Genomic DNA, 21,507 nt, shown 5'->3' with positions numbered 1-21,507 from the left:
TCTCTCTCGAGTTGCCCTGAGCAATCTTCGACGTCACCACTCTTCTCTTGCTCCGCCTTAAAATGAAAGAAAACTGCGAACTTGGGGAACAAAGAATAGTCAAACTCGTTAATTCGTCAACCCCTTCTCTGTAGAATGCCCTTGGTATTTATAGAGAATCCATGGTGAAAGTCGACTTCTCTCTCATGGTTGTACAGATGGGATAGCTTTAATTCCTAACTGATGCGCCGAAGAATTGTCACCGAAAAGCTGAATGTACTTTGTGACCGTTATCGGCTGTCAACTTAATTTGGATTCGACTATCATCAGCTTTCTGTCCCATTGCGATTGATTAACCTTTCACCTAGATGCGCCCATCATGTTGCGTTGACCAAGTTGCGGTGATCCTTCTCGGGCGAATGTTTGTGAGCACAATCATCGAAAAGTCTTGCGGTGAAGTTGCGCTTGACCAAAGATTTCCTATGATCGCAATTCTTGCATTGCTTCAATGCATATTCTACACAAAAATACAAAAAATAAACTATTCTAATGCGTTGAACACATGCGACCACAATATTATGAAATCGATGCAATTTAACATATTTCATCAACGCAATCCAACATTGTTTAAGAACTTAGCACTATGATAACGTGCATTTCTGCCCGTTATCAGACTCCCAAATTTAAACAATGCTTGTCCTCAAGCATAAGCTAAAGATTCCTTTAGCAAGTCAACCACAATGTTCTTTTCTTGATTTCTCAAGGATACTTCGTTCAAATCCTATATACCATAATTTTCTTAAGTCTTATTCAGGTCTTTTCTTAAAATATTTCTAAGACCTAGGGACTGCAAGCTTACCTTTCAAAAGGACTTTACTAAATTTCGAAATATCGCATGATTTATTTCAAAAAGAAAATTTTCTATCGGGGTGTCAAATGATTTTATCCTTGCATAAAAATTTCTTCATATATATTTTTTTTTTCTAACCTTGCACTGTTCCAAGTGTCTTGCCTTCGTTTTGGCTTGCCCCCACGGGTGTCATGCGGACATCCAACTACGAGCAATGCACTATTTCTCAGACTAAACTTATACCTATTTGGTAGTGGAGTTACAGTCATTTATTTATGCATTGATCCTGGTGACTTACTTTCATTTTGGCTTGCCCCCACGTGTGTCATGCAAGTGCCTTTCACAACTTAACTCTTATCAACATAGGTTTTCCCATTGCGTTGACAGTGGAGTTGTTATTCTCAATTTTTTTTTTAAAAAATAGCAAGGTTGAAAATAAATACCTCACCCCCAAATTTAAAATGCGGCAATGTGCCTTAATTCTCCATTCCTTCAGCTCGACCAATTGGTGTTTTCTTGCTTCCCCTGCCACCTTTAAACGAAGTTAAGCTTTTTCACCGCCCACAGTGCTTTGTGCTCCAACAAATGACATGCTTTACTAAACACCAACGCATACAGAGACATACCTATAAGTGTCTTATAGGCGGTTCTGTATGCCACAGCGCATCGTCTAGCTTTGTTGCCCAATCCTTTCGTGAAGGCCTTACCACCTTCTTCAGTATCAGCTTGATCTCCCGGTTGGAAGCTTCAATCTGACCATTCGTCTGTGGATGGTATGCGGTAGCCACTTTATGGAGGATATTATATTTGCGCAGCAATTCTTTGACAGTGTGATTGACAAAGTGGGAGCCTTCGTCACTTATTATGGCACGTGGAGTGCCAAAACGAGTGAAAATTTTTTTCATCAGGAATTTGGAGTCTACCACCGCATCGCTTGCGACGCATGCCATTGCTTCTATCCACTTAGACACATAATCGACGGCTAACAAAATATATTTGTAACCATTCGATGGTGGGAATGATCCCATGAAATCAATACCCCAAACGTCGAACAACTCCAATTCTAAAATGGTGTTCATGGGCATTGCATGTTTCCATGAGATATTACCCGTGTGTTGGCACCGGTCACACTTCATCGCGTAGTCTCTTGCGTGTTGGAATAGTGTTGGCCAATAATACCCACTTTGTAATACTTTGGCTGCTGTACAATGGCCTCCAAAGTGTCCACCATATGGTGAGTCATGACATTGCGATAATATGCGTTGATGAGCAACATCCGGTACACACAGGCGTAAAATCTGGTCTGACCCCTTTTTATAAAGATTTGGCTCATCCCAATAATATGATCTGCATTCATGCCTAAGCCGCCTCTTTTGGTGGTTAGTATAATCTTCAAGAAATTGCTTGCAAATCAGATAATTTACCACGTTTGCATACCATGGCAATTCTTCAATCTGAAATAACTGCTCGTCTGGGAACATTGCGCTCACCTCTAACTAATTGTGGTCAACTTATGGATTCTCTAATCTGGATAAATGATCCGCAACTTGATTCTCCGTCCCCTTGTGATCAATTATTTTCATATCGAATTCCTGGAGGAGGAGAACCCATCTAATCAACCTCGGTTTCGCATCCTTCTTTGTCATTAAATATTTTATCGCCCAGTGGTCAGTGTGGATGAGTACTTTTGTTCCTAGCAAATATGCCCTGAATTTCTCTAATGCAAATATTACCACGAGCAATTCTTTTTCTATGGTGGTGTATTTAGTTTGAGCAGGGTTCAAAGTCTTACTCGCATATGCGATGGGATGTAACATTGTTTTTCTCTTCTACGCCAGCACTGCTCCCATCACATACCCGCTCGCGTCGCACATTAATTCAAAGGGAAGTGTCCAATCTGGTGTGATCAACACAGGCGCAGTCGTTAATGCGTTCTTCAAAATCATGAATGTGTTGAGGCAAGTGTCATCAAAGTCAAATTTTCTATCGGCCTACATCAACGCACTCAGCGGTCTTGCAATCTTTGAGAAGTCTTTGACAAAACGTCTATAAAATCCAGCGTGTCCCAAGAAGCTCCTGACATCCTTTACACTCATTGGAGGTGGGAGCTTTTCAATCGCTTCAATTTTTCCCTTGTCCACCTCCATCCTGTCCTTAGAAACCTTGTGCCCAAGCACAATGCCCTCATTCACCATGAAATGGCATTTCTCCCAATTAAGCACGAGGTTCTTCTCCTCACATCTTTTCAATATCTTCTCCAGGTTGTCAAGAAAGACTTCATATGTGTGCCCATATACAGAATAGTCGTCCATGAATATTTCTATGGAGTCTTCGAGATATTCTGAAAAGATGGCCATCATATACCCATCCAAGAAGCAGTAGAAGTCATTTCCAGCTAGACGATCCAGCATTTGGTCAATAAAAGGTAACGAGAAATGATCCTTCTTTGTTGTTGCATTTAGTTTGTGATAGTCCATGCAAATCCGCCATCCGATGGCGGTTCTTTGTGCTAACAGCTCGTTATTTGCATTAGAGACTACCATCATCCCTCCCTTCTTCGGCACGCACTGCATAGGGCTGACCCATGTGCTGTCTACTATTGGATAGATGATGCCCGCGTCTAACCACTTGATTATCTCATTCTTTATGACCTCTTTCATGGTAGGGTTGAGTCTGCGTTGATGTTCGATCGATCCTTTGTGATTCTCTTCGAGACGAATTCTATGCATACAGTATGTGGGACTAATTCCTCGAATGTCTGCGAGCGTCCAGCCAATTGCTTTTACATATTTTCTCAGAATGCTCAGTAGCGAATTTTCTTGGTTTTCATTAAATGTAGAGGAAATGATTACCGACAGCTTTTCATTCTACCCCAGAAACGCATACTTCAAGTAGTTAGGAAGGGTCTTCAACTCTATTGTTGGTGGTTGTTCTAAGGACGGTTTTTTTGTTTTCCTTTCTTCATTCACTGTCAGATTAACTTCTTGGGATGTGATCACCTCATCTTCCTTGTTTGTTTTTTCTGTGATCGCATTGCATGCTATAATGGATGTGATCGCATTCTCATCTTCATTTTCATCTTTAGGCTTCTCTTCTTCATTCAAACACTGTTCATCATCGGATTCATTAAGGTTTTCTTCATCAGGATATTTCATAGCTTGGATAATGTCAAACCTGAGCTTCTGTCCATTTACGCTTAAGATGATCTTTCCTTTGTGCACATCAATCTGGGCACGACCGGTTGATAAAAATGGTCGCCCCAAAATGATGGGCACATCTTTTTCTACTTCGTAGTCCAAGATGATGAAGTATGCTGGCAATATAAATTTATCGATTGTAACCAAAACGTTCTTCACCTTCCCCTCTAGATGCACCAGAGATCTATCTGCTAATTGGAGAGTCACTGTTGTGGGCGCAAGTTGCCCTACATTCAGCTGCTTGAAAATTGACAAAGGCATCAGGTTAATGTTGGCTTTAAGATCGCATAACGCTTGCCCGATGTATAATCCTCCAATGGACCAAGGTATAGTGAAACTCCCAGGGTCATGCATTTTCGGTGGGATTATAGATTTTGAGCTCTACGTCAAAGCTACCGTGGCGAACTTACCAGTGCCTCTCTTCTTTGTCACCATATCCTTTAGAAACTTCACATATGTGGGCATCTTCTCAATTGCTTCAGTGAATGAAATATTAATATGCAATTGTTTTATCATATTCATGAAGCATTAGTACTATGCCTCATCATTTTTCTTCTTTCTAAGTCTCTGTGGGAAAGGTGGCAGCTGTATTCTTACGGTCCCCTGTTCTTTTGGCTCCAAGGTGGATGCAAGGTTCCATCACTTATTTTTCTTCTATTTCTTTTCGAGTTACCATAATCTCTGGTTCCAACACAATTGAAGCAGTCTGACTAGGCTTCTTCTTCTCCCCTGCCACAGTCTTTCCATTCCGCAATGTCACGACTTGATATTATTCTTTACTCGTACCCCCTGGGTTGCGCGGGAGTTCCGTCGGCATGGCCCCTTGTGGTCTGTTCTTGAGTTTGCCCACAATCTGGCCTATTTGTATTTCTAGGTTGTAGATGGACATCGCTTGGTTTTGAAGCACAATTTCATTCTTTTCAATGTATTGCTTCAACAAACTTTCCAAAGAGGAAGATTGCGACACCTACGAACTATTGGCTTGATTATTCATCTGATCGTTGGTTCGCGGGAAAAATCCGGGTGGCCCTTCTTTTTGCGCCATTGATTGAAAATTTTGCTCTTGATTTTTCCTCGCAAAGTTGGGGTGATTTCTCCACCCAGGGTTGATGTTTGAAAACGGGTTGTTCTTCACAAAATAAATTGATTGTGGGTTTTTTGGGCATTCCTCCATTGCATGTTCTTCATCGTAAGTAGCACACCTTGCGATCGTCTGGTTGATTGCGTTCACTTGCTCATTATGCATTGTTGGGCTGTTGATTGCGATTCCCTGTATCAAGTTCATCATTGCAGTCATTTGACTCTAAAGGGATGTGATAGCACCATTGTTCGCATCACTGTCCTTTATTCTCAGTCTTTGATCGATTTCTCTCTAGTCCTTGTGATTTTTAGAAATGCGATCAAGGATGTTCTTGGAATTGTCGTAAGTTTTATCTAACAGACCTCCAGCGGCCGTCGCATTGGCAGTAGTCTGCGAAGCAGGGTTTAATTCGCGATAAAAAAATCTCCATCTGTAAGCAGTCTGGTAATCTGTTGTGTGAGCAATCTCTTACTAGCCTCTTAAACCTCAACCAAGCATCGCTGAACGATTCGTCAATATCCTGTTCGAAGTTGGTGATCAACTTTTTTCTTCTGGCATTTTCCGTTGGTGGGAAATATTTCTTCATAAAATTCTCTACTACTTGCTCCCACGAGGTAATCTCCCCCAGTTCGAGAGAGTACGCCCATTTTCGTGCCTGGTCACACAACAAAAATGGGAACAAAGTTAGTCGAACTTCCTCGGTGGAGATATTCGGGAACACAAAAGTGTTGCAGATTTCTATGAAGCTCCGAAGGTGGGCGTGCGGGTCCTCACCACGCCCCCTCTAAACTGTCCAGCAGTCTAGATCATCTGCAGCATCAACGGTTTCATTTCGAATCTTGATCCATCAAGAGTGGGCCTCATGATTCCTGGGGAGAAATCGTAGAGGTTGGGTGATGCATAGTCCTGAATGGGCCTATTGCGGTCGTTCGCCAATAGGGTGGAATTTGCCATGACATTATTTTCATTTGGTGCTCTGTTTCTAGGTTGTTTTGCCATGTTATCCTTCTCTGGTTGTTGTTGTTAGCGGTTATCTCTCAATCTTTTTCGGAATGTTCTTTCAATCTCTGGGTCGTAATGCGCCAGAGATTGAAAGCTATAAAAAATCAGAAAAATTACTGTTAGTACACTGTATTGCCAAAGTCCCCGACAACGACGCCAAAAAATTGATGCGTTATTTTATGAGGTGAAATAATGAAAGGTTGCGGTGATGGAAAATACGTTGTGCAACAAGTTTTCTCAGTAGAACCCAAGTATAAAACCTATTGAGTTTCTTGGTAAGCCCAGGGTCGAACTCAGAGACTAAGGGAAACAATATGCGGCAATAATTTTTAGATTACTTTGCGGTAACCAATAAATCAAATAGTTGTTGGGTTATTGTTTACAATATAAATGTATACGCTGGAGTTAAGAAAAGAGTTAATAATACGGAAGATGCAATGAATATGCAGGGAACGGGTTGAGAAGGGGTTCAACTAACACTTCCGAGGATTGCGTTCATGTTTTGCGATCATGCTACACATATACAATAGAAAATTCTCTTAATGCAAATGCTACAGCTTCTAGTTTTAGAACGCATGCGATATATGCGATGATGTCTATAGGACCTACACATAAACCTCTATTCTTGTCTATGCGATGACAATTGACACTCACACATATAAGGCGACCACATAATACCATAACCTATCTCTAGGGTGCATCGATGCATGTTGACAAACAAAGCTTATCTCTAAGTCTCTATCTCTTGCTTATGTAGATCTAATCTTTAGACTCTTGCTTATCTTTAAACTCTCTCTCGAGTAGCTCTAAAAGGGTGATGGGTGCAACATAAGACAAGATGATTGCATGCAATGAAAATCCTAGGTCATGTTAGCTAAGTTCTTCTCAACCCATTCGATAGATTTAGCCACTCATGCGTGCTTTTAAGAGAGTGAACAAATATAGATAAGCAAGTTCCATTTTATAGATATATAATTGAAATACAGAATGACAATGCGAAATAAGAATAGAGTCTGGTAGCAATCTCTTGCTTCCCAAGGCTTTTACACTGTTATTCTCTACTCTGCTAAAAAATAATCTTTCTCTCGCAAGAGTCGGCCCTCTCTCTGTTTTTCCACGCCTTCTGGGTTCTCTCTCGAGCTGCCTAGAGCAATCTTCCGGCGTCTCTTCCCTTCTCTTGCTCCGCCTTCTAAATATATGATAATATGAACAAGACTACTTCTATCTATGGAGAAAATTGTCCAACTGAGTGAACCCCTTCACTGAAGGTGGCCTCTTGTATGTATAAAGCTTCGAGGTGAAAAGCTTGTTCTCTCTTATGATTGCACTGATGGGATGACATTAATTCTCTATCTGATGCGCCGAATATTTGTCACCGAAAAGTCTAGTATACTTGCTACAATAGGTTGTTAACGGCCTGCCAACTTAATTTGGAATCGACCATCATCAGCTTTCTGTCCCATTGTGATTTATTACGCTTTTCACCCAGATGCGTCCATCAAGATGCACCGGCTCTATGCGACAACCTTCTTGAGCAGATATTCGCGAGCACAGATGATCGCGTAGCCTTGCGTTAATGCAATCTCTTAATGCACTCGGCCGTTGATTTTTTTGGATTGCATTTTTCGCCTTGCATCAATGCATATTCTGCACAAAATTACATAAGTTAACTATTTTAATGTGATGAACGCATGCAATCGTAATATTGTGAACTTAATGCTTTTGGACGCAATATTGTATATTTTTATATTCCCAATCTTGCATTGTTTTATAACTTTGCGCTGTAATAACGTGCATTTCTGCCCGTTATCAATGGTTTCCTCTAAAAGTGTTTCAGAAACACCTTATGAGTTATGGATCCATTAGCCTTTAAATAGGAAATGGAAGATGTAGATAAAAAACAATGAATAAAAGCCATAGACCTAGAAACTCACGACTCCTCTAAGAAAATCAAGCAATCTTGGTACCATTGGAAAGCTCTATAAGTCTAGTTTTTAAAGTCGAGCCACTGGAAGGAAGTCTCGCTGGAAGAAGGCTAGAGAAGGAAGGAAGTAGCGAAGTGTTTCATTTTTGGGCGAATCCAGGACATCGACGAAGAACTTAATATCCAGGCCGAACCATATGGGATTTCAAGCTGAAAATTTAAGATAATATTGTTATCACCATTATAAGTAAGTTTGTAGAAGGAACTTTTGCAAGATAAGATCTAAGGTTTGAGTTACATATTTTAGAAGTTAAACCTAGAAATTGTTGAACAAGTAGGTAGCTACGTGGATTAGGGCCATTGAGGAAGATTTAAAGTCCCTGATCAAACCACGAGGATTTTACACTGAAATTTTGAGGTAACGTTGTTAACACAAATTTGAGCATGTTTGAAAAAGGAATTTTCTTAAAATGAGTTATGGATTTCGAGTTATAGACATTAGAATTTGAATTTGGAAGTTGTTGAATGAACAAGCAATTACTTGCTAAACGTGAGTTTGACAACCCAAAAATCCAACCAAGTATTGGGTGTGGGTGTTAGAAAGGAGGCGACCATTTGAAGTTTAAGTCCTTTTAAATTTGACTAAGAACCCGACACCCTAAGGTAAGTTACAAAGAATAAAAGGGTCTAAAGCTGCTGTTTGTTCAGTAAAGGGAATGTTGATCAAAGAATTCAGGAATTACAGAGCGACTCTAACAGTTAGACAAACAGGTGGATTGTTAGCCTCATTCTAGGTATGACCTACCTTAATGGATGAAATTGTAAGTGAACAGTTGAAAGATCATAACCCCCAAAAGATAGTAGAAGAGGTAGCTAAAGGACTAAGAACTGATTTCCATGTAAGGACAAATGGTGTATTACTGAAGGAAAGTAGATTGTGTGTGCCAAATGTGTTACAGCTTAAGAAGGCCACATTAGAGGAGTTGCACATTTCAGCTTATGCCATGCATCCAGGTAGAACCAAGATGTACAGGACTTTGAGGTGATCATATTGGTGGCCTAGGATGAAGAAAGAAATAGCTTAATACGTAGATTGATGTCAAATATGTCAACAGGTGAAACCTGAGAGGCAGAGACCAGTAGGATTACTTAACCCGCTCCTAGTACCTGAGTGGAAGTGGGAGCATGTAACGATGGATTTCTTGTTTAGATTGCCTAGGATGCCCTCAGGATATGATGAAATATGGGTAATAGTTGACAGGTTAATCAAGATGGCTAAGTTTATACTAGCAAAAGTTACTTTTACCTCGGGTCGATTGGCTAGAATGTATGTGGATAAGATAGTTAGCTAGTTCGGAGCTCCAGTGATGATAATATCAGATCGGGATGCGAGGTTTACCTTGAAGTTCTGGCTTAGTTTGCAGAAGGCTTTGGGTACCAAGCTACATTTTAGTACAGCTTTTCATCCACAAACGGATGGCTAGTCAGAGCGGACAATACAGATACTGGAAGACATGCTGAGAACATGTGTTATGCAGTTTAAAGGAAGTTGGTAAACGCAACTGGCATTGATTGAGTTTGCGTATAACAACAGTTATCACTTGAGCATAGGCATGGCTCCATACGAAGCACTGTATGGTAGACCATGTAGGACCTCGGTATGTTGGAATGAAGTTGGAAAACGGAAATTGTTGGGTCCAGAATTGGTGCAGTAGATGTCAAATACTGTGTAGCTTATCAGGGAAAACTTGAAGATAGCACAAGACAGATAGAAAAGTTATGCTGATAAGCGAAGGAGAAAATTAGAATTTGATGTTAAAGGCCAAGTATTCCTTCGGTTATCTCCATGGAAAAGAATACTTAGGTTTGGAAGAAAAGGGAAACTGAGTCCACGATACATCAGACCCTACGGAATTATAGAACGAGTTAGTTTGGCAGCGTATAAATTACAGTTTCCTCCGAAGCTAACTCGTATTCATAATGTGTTCCATGTATCAATGTTGAGAAAATATATACCTGATTCTACGCACGTACTAATAGAAAAACTGATACAACTCAAGGAGAATTTATTATATGAAGAAGAGCCGGATCAGATTAAGGAAGGAACAAGTACTCAGGAACAAAACTATACCTTTAGTGAAGGTATTGTGGAACAACCATGGTGTTGAAGAAGCGACATGGGAATCCGAGAAGCAAGTAAAGAAAAAGTATCCTCAACTTTTCAATTGATATCTTTCGATAAATTTCGAGGATGAAATTTCTTTTAAGGGGAAGTAAATTGTAAAACCCGAACCCTACTTCCACTTTTTAAATATGTTTATTGTTGAGTTTAGTAAAGTAATGGGGTTTAATATTTAAGTTAGTTTGGAATTTTGGGAACTGGGTAAAGGATAGGATTTGAAGAAGGAAAATGTTTAAGTATGGAAAATTTGGCTCTCGGGTACTTATTAAGCTAGCCTTGCAAAAGGAAATTTTGGCTAAGTGTTGGTCGTGAAAAATGGTGGTTGAGCATCGAGTAAATACCATCGAGCATCGAGTATGTGCAATCGAGGAAGGATCATGCACCGAGTATGTGCGATCAAGAAAGGATCGTGCATTGAGTATGTGCAATCGAGGAAGGATCATGCACCGAGTATGTGCGATCAAGAAAGGATCGTGCATTGAGTATGTGCAATCGAGGAAGGATCGTGCATCGAGTTTTTCCATCAAGTATTCTCCAGAATACCATTAAATTTTCCATCGAGTAATTATTAAAATACCATCGAATATTCCATCAAGTATCGAGTTTAGCTTGAACGATCAGCTTTAAACCCTAATTAATATAGACAGTTGGCTTAATCTTGGCCCTTAATCTCCACTAGTTGACGAGGTAGTTTAAGGAGATTTCATGTAGAAGGCTAGGCGGTAGTATAAAAAGGAAGAGGGAAATTAAAAAGACCGATTTGGATGACTCCTCCAAGAAAATCAAGCTATCTTGGCACTATTGGAAAGCTCTGTGAATCTAGTTTATGAAATTGAGCCATTAGAAGGAAATCTCACCAGAAGAAGTCCGAAGAAGGAAGGAAGTAGTGAAGGGTTTTGTTTTCGAGCGAATCTGGGCCATCGATGAAGAACTTAAGATCCAAGTCGAACCACATGGGATTTTGATGCGTTATTTTATTGAATAGAAATACGGATGATATGTGTTGATGGATTGTGTTGTGCACTCAAGTTTCCTCGGCGGAATTCAAGTGAAAATTCTCTTGAGTTTTCTGGTAAGTCTAAGTCGAACACAGAGACTTGTGAAAATAGATTGCGGTTGTAATTTTGATGAAAACTTTGCGGTAACCAGGTAAATAAATGAAGTATTTGGTTTTTTTTTTGCGTTGATGAAAAAGAAATAAATAAATACGGCAGATTTGAGAAAGACAGTTGCGATGATAGATGCAATGAGTATGCGATGAACGGGTTGAGAAGATCTTTAGCTAGCATTACTCAGGAATGCGTCAGACTATGCGATGATGTTATAACCATGCACAGCAAGTCATTTCCCAATGTAAATGCGATGCTCCTAAGTCTAGGATGCATGTGTTGAATGCAAAGTGTCCATAGAGCTTATCCCTAAGTCTCTACTCTTGTCCTATGTGTTGATGCAAATGCATGAAAGCAAAGTGACTGCATACGATCATATCTTATCACTAAGATGCATGCGATGCGTTAATAAAAAAATAGTGCTCATTCCTAAGTGCCTATCTCTCGTTTATGTGTTATAATATGGTTCTTCCAAACCTAGATTCTAACCTGACCTCCCCAAGTTTAGATCCTGTCCTTAGACTACCCTCCCAAGTATCTCTAATGGACGAATGAAGCATACATAAACAAGATAATCGCAAAGAATGAAGATTCCCTAGTTGTGCTAGCTAAATGCTTTCTCAACCCATTCAACTAATTTAGCTACTTATGCGTGAATCACAGAGAGTGAACAGATATAGAGAAAGAAATTCTATTCTTATAAATGAGTTGAGTACAAAATGCTAATGGAGGTTTAAGGTAGAGAGCCTGGTAGTAATTCCTTGCTGACCGAGGCTTTTTACACTGGAATCTCTATTCTAATCTAAAGATATTCCCGCTTCTGCAGGCGTCGGCCCTCTCTCTATCTTTTGAGCTTTCGGCACTCTCCCAAGCTTATCGGCGATCTACCGGCAAGACTTTCTCTCTCGCGTTTGCCTTAAGATGAAAGAGAACTAAAAACGAAGACGTGCGAACTGGGACAAGAGATTGTAAAAGTGGTGAATGTGGTGAACCCCTTCTCTGAAGAATGCCCTTGGTATTTATAGAGCATCCATGGTGAAAGGCGGCTTCTCTCTCCTGGTTGTACAAATGGGACAACTTTAATTCTTGACTGATGCATCGGATAATTGTCACCGATAAAGCTGAATGTACTTTGTGACCGTTATCGGTTGTCAACTTAATTTGGATCCGACTGTCATCAGTTTTTTGTCCCATCGCTCTTAATTATTCTTTCATTTGGATGTGCTGATCAAGTTTCCGCGATTCTTCTCAGGCGAATGTGTGCGAGCATGATCAACGCAAAGCCTTGCGGTGAAGGTGCACTCGACCAATGAATTCCTATGATCGCAATCTTTGCACTGCGTTAACGCATATTCTACACAAAAATATAAAGATCAACTGTTCTAATGCATTGGACGCATGCGACCGCAATATTATAGAATTTATGCTTAATGGACGCAATTTAACATATTTCATCAACGCAATCCCTCATTGTTTAAGAACTTAGCACTATGATAACGTGCATTTCTGCCCGTTACCAGATTTCAAGCTAAAAATTTAATGTAATGTTGTTATCACCATTTAAATAAGTTTGTAGAAGAAACTTTTGCAAGATATGGTCTGGGGTTTTAGTTACATATTTTGGAAGTTAAACTTAGAAATTGTTGAACAAGCAAGCAGCTACATGGATTAGGGCCATTGAGGAAGATTTAAAGCCCAGATCAAATTACGAGGAGTTTTATGCTGAAATTCTAAGATTACATTGTTAACACAAATTTGAGCATGTTTGAAAAAGGAATTTTCTTAAAATGGGTTATGGATTTCGAGTTATTGACATTAGAACTAAATCTGGAATTTGTTGGACAAACAGGAAATTACTTGCTAAACGTAAGTTTGACACCCCAAAAATCCAACTAAGTATTAGGTGTGGACGTTAGAAAGGAGGCGACCATTTGAAGTTTAAGCCCTTTTAAATTTGACTAAATACTTGATGTCGTAAGATAAGTTACGAAAAATTAAAAGTAAAAGGAATAATTGTGAGCTTGGTTTTAAAAAGAGTAGTCTCAAAAGGGAGACCAAGGTAGTAGCTAAATTATTATTCTTGTGTGTATGAGCAACGTCCATTGGAAAAGCCTACCAAGCTTGAGAAAACAAGCCTAAAGACCTGTGAATGATTAAATGTCTTCAAAACTTTATATATAAAAGGTCATGCATTCCAAATGAATTTCATGCTAAGGTTTATGTGTTTTTCAAGCAACTAAAGTTTATACATATGATATTTGAGACTTCATAGCATTTCTTAAGTATGATGTTTCAAGCTATTTAAGTAAGTTTTATTAGTTTTAGCGCATGTTAAGGCTGAATGTTAAGTATTGTAAAATTTAAGTGTTTATATTTCATGAATCATGCATTTTGAAATGTGACAATACTTTTATAGTGAAAGCTAGGTAAATGCTATGCCTAAAGCTTTATTTACACATGTTTTCTATGAATGGTATGATTCTAGTAAGCTGAATGCCGAAGGTATAGAAGGTATGTGAGGAAGTACCTAAGGTGTTGATGGTAGTTAGTATACTCCACGTGCACGTAGGTAGTTTAGTATGAGAGGCCGAAGTATAGGTCTCCTGGCCACAGTTAATTATAATAGGACCAAAGTATGGGTCTCATGGCCATGAATGGATGTTGGGAGCTTGAGCTACGAACGCTCGTTATCAACTAAGGTTTGTTAATATGTACGAAATATGATGTTATGTTAAACGTATGTTTCTACGAAAGTTGCTTGAGACTGATTTCAGCATGTTTACATGTTTAATATGTGTATGAAAGGCGTGAGATGAACTTTTTTTTCTATAAGTCATTCACTGGGCAACCATCACCTGTTTCCCAATGTTTTTCATTTTCCCTGGTAGCAGCCAGATTCCCTAAGGTTGAACTTACTGCTGCTTGCCACTCAAAACTCGGCTAGGAAGGAGAAAACTTAGGTTAAAGTTTGTAATAATGTGCACACTTTGTGAGACGAGTTAAGGACTAGTGAACATGTTTTGGAACTCATGTATCTGTTCTTGTGTTTTATTGTTGGATGTATGTTTTGTTGTCATTTTTGAGTTTGTAACTAAGTTGCTTTTGCTGGTTCAAGTTATAGATTATTGTGCCGCTAAGTCAGAAGTGTAAGAAGATTATATAGGTAAGTTACGTAGTAAGTGCTAGTGAGTAGGTCAGTAATTGCTGCCGTCAAATCCCCTTACGAGTTACGAGGGTAATCTAGGAGAGGGTGTGATAGTTATACTACTCTAACACCATTTATTAACCTAAATTTTTTGAATAGATGAAAAGCAGCAAAAGGACTTTGATATAAGGTGAATTGTCAACAAAATCTCAAACAAAAAGAAGAAAGACTATAAGAATTGAAAAGTTGAAAATAAAAGAGACAAAACCAAAGAGAAAAAACCAAAAGGACCTTGTAAGTGTTGTAAACTACTACAAATGGTAGATCCTGACCATTCATGTGGAGACATGCGAGCGGGGGTGTCCTATATAAAGAGTTTGTATAAGACCGGACCACGAATGACTAAACTCTGTATATAACGCCGTTGATACTAGAGACTTACATCTCACCTAAATGACCATAGGTGACACGACTTCAATCCTGAGTGTTTTGAAAACTCCTGTGTTTGAGGGTGGTCCTTTGATTAGTATGGGTGAGAGTGGCCAGATTGCCAACTCAACATGCCTACCTTTTTGGGGATTTGTCTGATTTGGGAGCTGGGAACTCAATCCACAAGATGAAATTCACTTCTCAAAGCAGGGATAAATAGAGAGATTGCTCCCTTAAGGGCTGATTCCAGGGCTTGAACATAATGGCCACAACTTCTCTTTGGAAGAGAGGACTATGACTTATGTTCATTAGAGGATTTAGTGATACTTAAGGAGCTAGATGTAACTACAGGGGCATATCGATTATTGGAGCTGTACTTACGAGTGATCTGTGAAGAGTTGTCGCACTGCTAATTGGTTAAGATGGACACATAATATATCTGTGGTAAGGAGACTTCAGTTGTCGATCTTTAGTGAAGTGCCTGACAGCTAACGGATGGTGGATCCCGTGACTAAAGAGTTTAGTCAGTCATTCATGTACCGTTGGAGCTTCACGCTATAGGTCCATAAGGTCCCCTTGGTAGCTCAATGGATTCAGTTGAGGATCAGTTTTTGGTGTTGATTTGAAATTTTTAAATTGACAAGAGGTAAATCGATTATATATGATATGATCGGTATGATGTATGAGATACATCTAGTGGAGGATTAATGTAAATGAGATTTACATTAAATACCATGGAATAGAAAAATAGCTATGGTTTATATGTTTCATGAGATGAAATATTAAAACTATAGGTTATAAATATATTACGGTAAGTTAGTTATCATTTATATTTATAATAATATTAATTATTGGATAATTAACTCTTTTTCTATAATAACTAATTGAGTAGGAGGTTATTGGTGGTTTCATGGTAACCGTAAGATAAAAGGAAAATTGTTTTCCTAATTTTAGAAATGTTAAATTTTTGTGAATTTGAGATTTTTTCTCTCTTGGAAGCTCATGAAAGTTTTCAAGTAAATAGGATTTACTAAGCGACAACTTGGAGCGAGCTAAATGATCGTGTAGTATTTTGTAGGTGACAGACACGCAGCTAAGCGATGAGCTAAATAATCGTTTAGCTTTTGCTAGACGATCGCTTAGCTTTTGCTAAATATTTAAACGATTGGGCATCGACCTATACGATAGGTTCTACCTTCTCCCACTTGCTCAATCGTTTACACGATTGTTGTTTCCTTCGTCTTCTGCCTCAAACCAAGTCCACAAAGAGCCCACCCTTTAGATTCTCACACCTAAAATACCAAGGTAGCCTTCTTGGTGGTGTCATACTCAATTCAACACCGTCAAGGTTCTGTGGAGGCCATTCATGTTGTTGGGGTGTTTGTGACCAAGGTGATCGCTGAGTTCGAATGCGCAGAGTTCGTGTAGTGTAGCGGTCACGTTGGACGAGCATTCGAGGTTGCTGTGTTGCTGTGTTCGAGCATTTGTGATCAAGAACCTTAATGATGAGTCTACAAATGTGTGTTTCGCTTGTCCTTGGTCTTATGTTTTACATGTTGTAATTTCTATATTGAATGCATAACCATTTGTTTCTGTTTATGACTGTAATTTGTAAAGTTCATAGATGATTGTAATTTGGAATGATCTTTCCGCTGCTCATGGAAATCCTCATGTACGATTTCCTTCACCTCACCCTCTTTATAGACAAAGGATGAAGAAGCAAAAGGCTCCAATTTGTGATTACAATCCAAAATCTAAGTAAAACCTAAGCTAAATATGCCTAAAGGATAAATGAAGAAGAGAGGATTTTTGTCTTCCTCCATTCAAGTTTACATATTTTTCATTCCAACATGATCACCTCTAATTGATAACCCTAAAAAAAGTGAAGGAAATATAAAAAGGGCTAGCCGAGCGCAACTGTGCTATGATTGGAGTACCACTATGCTTTGGCTTTTTGGGCAAGTGTAGTGCACAACGCTATTGCACTTAAGGGGCACCTCCTTCACATATGTCGCTTGCATACTAGGAAGTCCGTCAAAATCTGGAGCACCATGGCACTGTCACCAAAACTAAGCTACTTCCTTCCTTTTCACACAGTGCAGGGCACCGAGCAAGGGCAGCCCTACGCTTTGCAGGGGTAGAATCGTAATTTTGCTCCCTTTTCAGCTACTTGCTTCGTTTCGACTCGAAATACATCCAATTCATCCCAATGGTTTCTTCTGCTCATTTTTCTGCCAAACACACTAAATAAAACGTTAAATACCTAACAACTAACATGATTTTGGAGAGCTATCACTATATAAATCACATTAGATGTAATACAAAATATAAAGAAGAAATCAGATGAGACAAATTTAATTACTTTTAGAAATGGTCCCTTCGACCACTTTCTAAATATAAAAATTTAGAGAATGCCCATACAACTCAAAAACTATCTATTAAGAAGACAATGCATCATAAATAAGCCAAATGTTTTAACTTTAACGACCATATAGTAGAATTTGTGTTAAAAGAATTTTGCTTAATCACAAGATTTAATGATACTAAGCTTCCTCCCATAGATTTAGAAGAAAATTATCGAATCTCTGAACTTAGGAAAAAAGTATTTAAGGATGACAATACCATTGATAGGAAAGACATTGTGAGAAGCTTTAAGTTGTTACATGATTCTAAAAGTAATAGTGTCAAGGTTAAATTAGAAAATCTTCTTTTCATTGAGTCTTTTTTAATCCCTAAGTAAGGACATAATGGTGCTAACTGGAAACACATTGACATAATGGACAATGAAGAAGTCTTTAAAGAATATCCTTGGGGAAAATTGTTATATAATCTGACTTATCAATTTTTTAAAAAAGCTTTTCATAATGAGAAGAATTCTGTATACCTTCATGGATTCCCTTTGGCACTAGTTTATTAAACATTTGAAAGAATACCAAAACTTTCAGTAGTAGATGTTGGATTCAGAAGAAAAATTGGCAATAAAAGTCAATAATATCATAGGAGTGCTTGGAAGTCGATGAATGGAGAATTCTTGAAGAGAATATCTTGGAAACAAATGATGTAAGTATTTTCTACAATTTCTTATTTTAATTTTTATTACTTGCACTTGTTTCTAACAAAAATAGATAGTATCATATCACTAGCTTTCAGAGATAGACATTGATAGATCACTCATAGACACCGATATACTACTATCTGTGTCTGACATTAAAACATCAAATCCTATGATTGGTAGTGTTTCTTATCTAATGATTTAACATGTATTTATTTGTAGTTTCTTTTACTTCCACTAATTCCAACAAAAAAGGAATCACAATCAACCACCATAAAAAATTTCATAGATTTTGAAGAAAGAAAAAGGAACGAATAGAAAATGAAAAAGAAAGAGAAATAGAAGAAGAAAGAAATAAAGAGATTGAAGAATTAATTAGAGGAAACAAGATCTCTAGAAAAAAATATAATTGAAGAAATAGAAGAGCTCAGAAAAGACCAACAAAGAGTAGAGAGAGAACAAAAACAAAAATTTGAAACAGGGTTAAGAAGAGATCATCATAATGTTAAAAACAATTATGGAAGGACATAATGATATACTTCAATTTGAAAAACATCCATGACAACAATAAAAAGAAAAAGAGCATGAAGAGATCATAGAGAAAAACAAAGCTTCTTCTTGTAGCCTATAAATTCTGAAACAAAATAATGACATTGATAAAATGGTAGATTATGCTGCGAAATATACATATTTGAGAAGTCTTTTGCTATGTGGTATTTTATTTTTTAAATGTAACCACACAATCTTTACTGAAAAGTAAGGAGAGGAAGAAGGGTGAGGCAAATGTTGCTTCATCTTCTAGGATGTTCCATAGAGGTTCGACCTTAAGAACGAAGTCTGCACCTTTTATTTCTAACTCTGCAAAGGGGAATAAGAAGAAGGGTGGTAAGGGAAAAGGGAAGTCGCTTGCTAACCCGCCACCTGTCGCCCCAAGAAGTCGTCCATCGCCGATTGAAAAGGGAAAATGTTTCCACTACAACCAGGATGGATACTGGAAGAGGAACTGTCTTTACTGGCTGAAGGAAAGGAAGGCTGCCAAGGCTAAGGCAAGGCAAATAAAGGTAAATATGATTTACTTATACTTGAAACTTGTTTAGTGGAGAATGATGGTTTTGCCTGGATAATTGATTCGGGTGCCACTAATCATATTTATTATTCTTTTTAGGGGATTAGATCCTGGTGATAGCTGGAGGCTGGTGAGATGACGATGCGAGTAGGCACTGGGCACGTCGTCTCAGTTGTGGTAGTGGGAGGGATCCAATTATCTTTACAAAATAGGTTTCTAATTTTGAATGATGTATATATTGTTCCTAAACTTAAGAGGAACCTTATTTCTATAAAGTGCTTGCTACAATATAAATACACTATTTCTTTTAATGTGAATAAACTGTTTATTCATAAAGATGGTGTTAATATTTGTACAGCGTATATGGAAAGTAACTTGTATGTGCTAAGGTCATTAGCCATTAGTTCCCTCCATAACACATAATTGTTTAAAACTATCATAACTCAATCTAAACATCAACATATATCTCCAAAAGAAAATGCCCATCTTTGGCACCTTCCATTAGGGCACATCAATCTCAATAGGATTGAGAGATTGGTGAAGAATGGACTTCTAAATGAATTAGAAGAAAATTCTTTACCGGTGTGCGAATCTTGCCTTAAGGGTAAGATAACTAAACGACCTTTTACTGGAAAAGGTTATCGAGCTAAAAAGCTTTTTGAGTTAGTACATTCTAACCTTTGTGGTCCTATGAATGTGCGAGCCCCAGGTAGCTATGAGTATTTTATCAGTTTTATTGATGATTACTCTAGGTATGGGTATGTTTATCTCATGCAATAGAAGTCTAAATCCTTTGAAAAGTTCAAAGAGTTCAAGGCTAAAGTTGAAAACGCATTGGATAGACGGATTAAAACACTTCGATCGGATCAAAGTGGAGAGTTTTTGGACTCGACATTCCAAGACTATTTGTTAGAACATGAAATCGTTTTCCAACTCTTAGCGACGGGTACACCTCAACAAAATGGTGTAGCGGAAAGGAGAAATAGAACCTTGTTGGACATGGTTCGTTCGATGATGAGTTACGCTTCCTTACCGGACTCATTTTTGGGTTCGCAGTGGAGACTGTGGTATACATACTCAACTGTTTTCCCTCCAAGAGTGTTGCGAGAACACCTCTAGAGTTGTGGAATGGGTGTAAAGCTAGTTTATGTCACTTTCGCATTTAGGGTTGTCCTGCACATGTTCTTGAAGCAAACCCTAAGACGTTGGAACCACGGTCGAGGTTACACCAAAGGTACAGGAGGGGATTATTTTTATGATTCATCAGAAAATAGGGTCTTTGTTTCCACGAACGATACTTTCCTGGAGGAGGATCATATTAGGGAGCACAGTCCACGAAGTAAAGTCTGTTGCGTGAGCTTTCCAATGAAATTACTGAAACTTCAACAAGAGTTGTTGAAGATTTTGCTACATCAGCAAGAGTTGTTGATGGGACTTCATCTAATAGGTCGGCTCCATCTCAAGAGTTGAGGGAACCTCGACATAGTGAGAGGGTTGCGAACTCGCCCGTTCATTATCTGGGTTTCACGGAAATCCTTACTATGATAATAGATGGTGACGTTGAGGATCCATTGTCTTATCAGAAAGCAATGAAGGATGTTGACCGGGATGAATGGGTCAAGGCCATGGATCTTAAGATGGAGTCGATGTACTTCAACTCATTATGGGTTCTTGTAGATCAGCCTGATAGGGTAAGATCTATAGGTTGTAAATGGATCTACAAGCGCAAACGGGGTGCTGATGGGAAGGTGCAAACCTTTAAACTCGACTTATGATATTTTACTTCACTTCTTGCTTTTGCTTAGTTGTTTGTTTTATTTTCTTTACCACAAACCAATAAACATAAAATCCCTAGTTATCTGTATGTAACTTAAACATGTATGTGGTGACATACAAGTGGATCATGTCTTAAGTGAAAACCAAAATTGTCTGTAGCCCGCTTTGTAGAATGGTCACAAATGTTGTGACTTATCACAGATGGTATGATCCTAATCATTCGTGTAGGGGACATGCGAGTGGGGGTATCCTATACAAAGAGTTTGTATAAAACCTGACCATGAAGTGTTAATGTCTCGTTATATAACACCGTTCACGACAGAGATTTCACTTTATTAGGATGACCATAGGTAACATGACCTCAATCATGAGTGAGTTGGGAACTCTTGCCATTGAGGGCGGTTCTTTGATTTGTATGGATACGAGTGGCCAGGTCATCGACTCAAACCTACCATTTTGGGGATTCATCTGATTTGGGAGTTGGGAACTTAGCTACACAAGATGGAATTCCCTCCTTCCCTGAAGCAGGGGCAAATAGATAGATAGCTCCATTAAAGGCTGATTCCAAGACTTGAACGATGTGGTGGCACACACCTTCTCTTGGCCTGAGAGGTGTTCATACATAGTTGGACTATGTTGTATTGTTCATTAGAGGAATCAGTGGTACTTAAGGAGTGAAATGTAACTACAAGGGTGTTAGGAAACTGATTCTTGA

This window comes from Benincasa hispida, chromosome 3, assembly GCF_027475165.1.
Source record: "Benincasa hispida cultivar pf3 chromosome 3, pf3_genome.v1.1, whole genome shotgun sequence".
Classification (NCBI taxonomy): Eukaryota; Viridiplantae; Streptophyta; class Magnoliopsida; order Cucurbitales; family Cucurbitaceae; genus Benincasa; species Benincasa hispida.
This window is presented reverse-complemented; position numbering follows the sequence as displayed.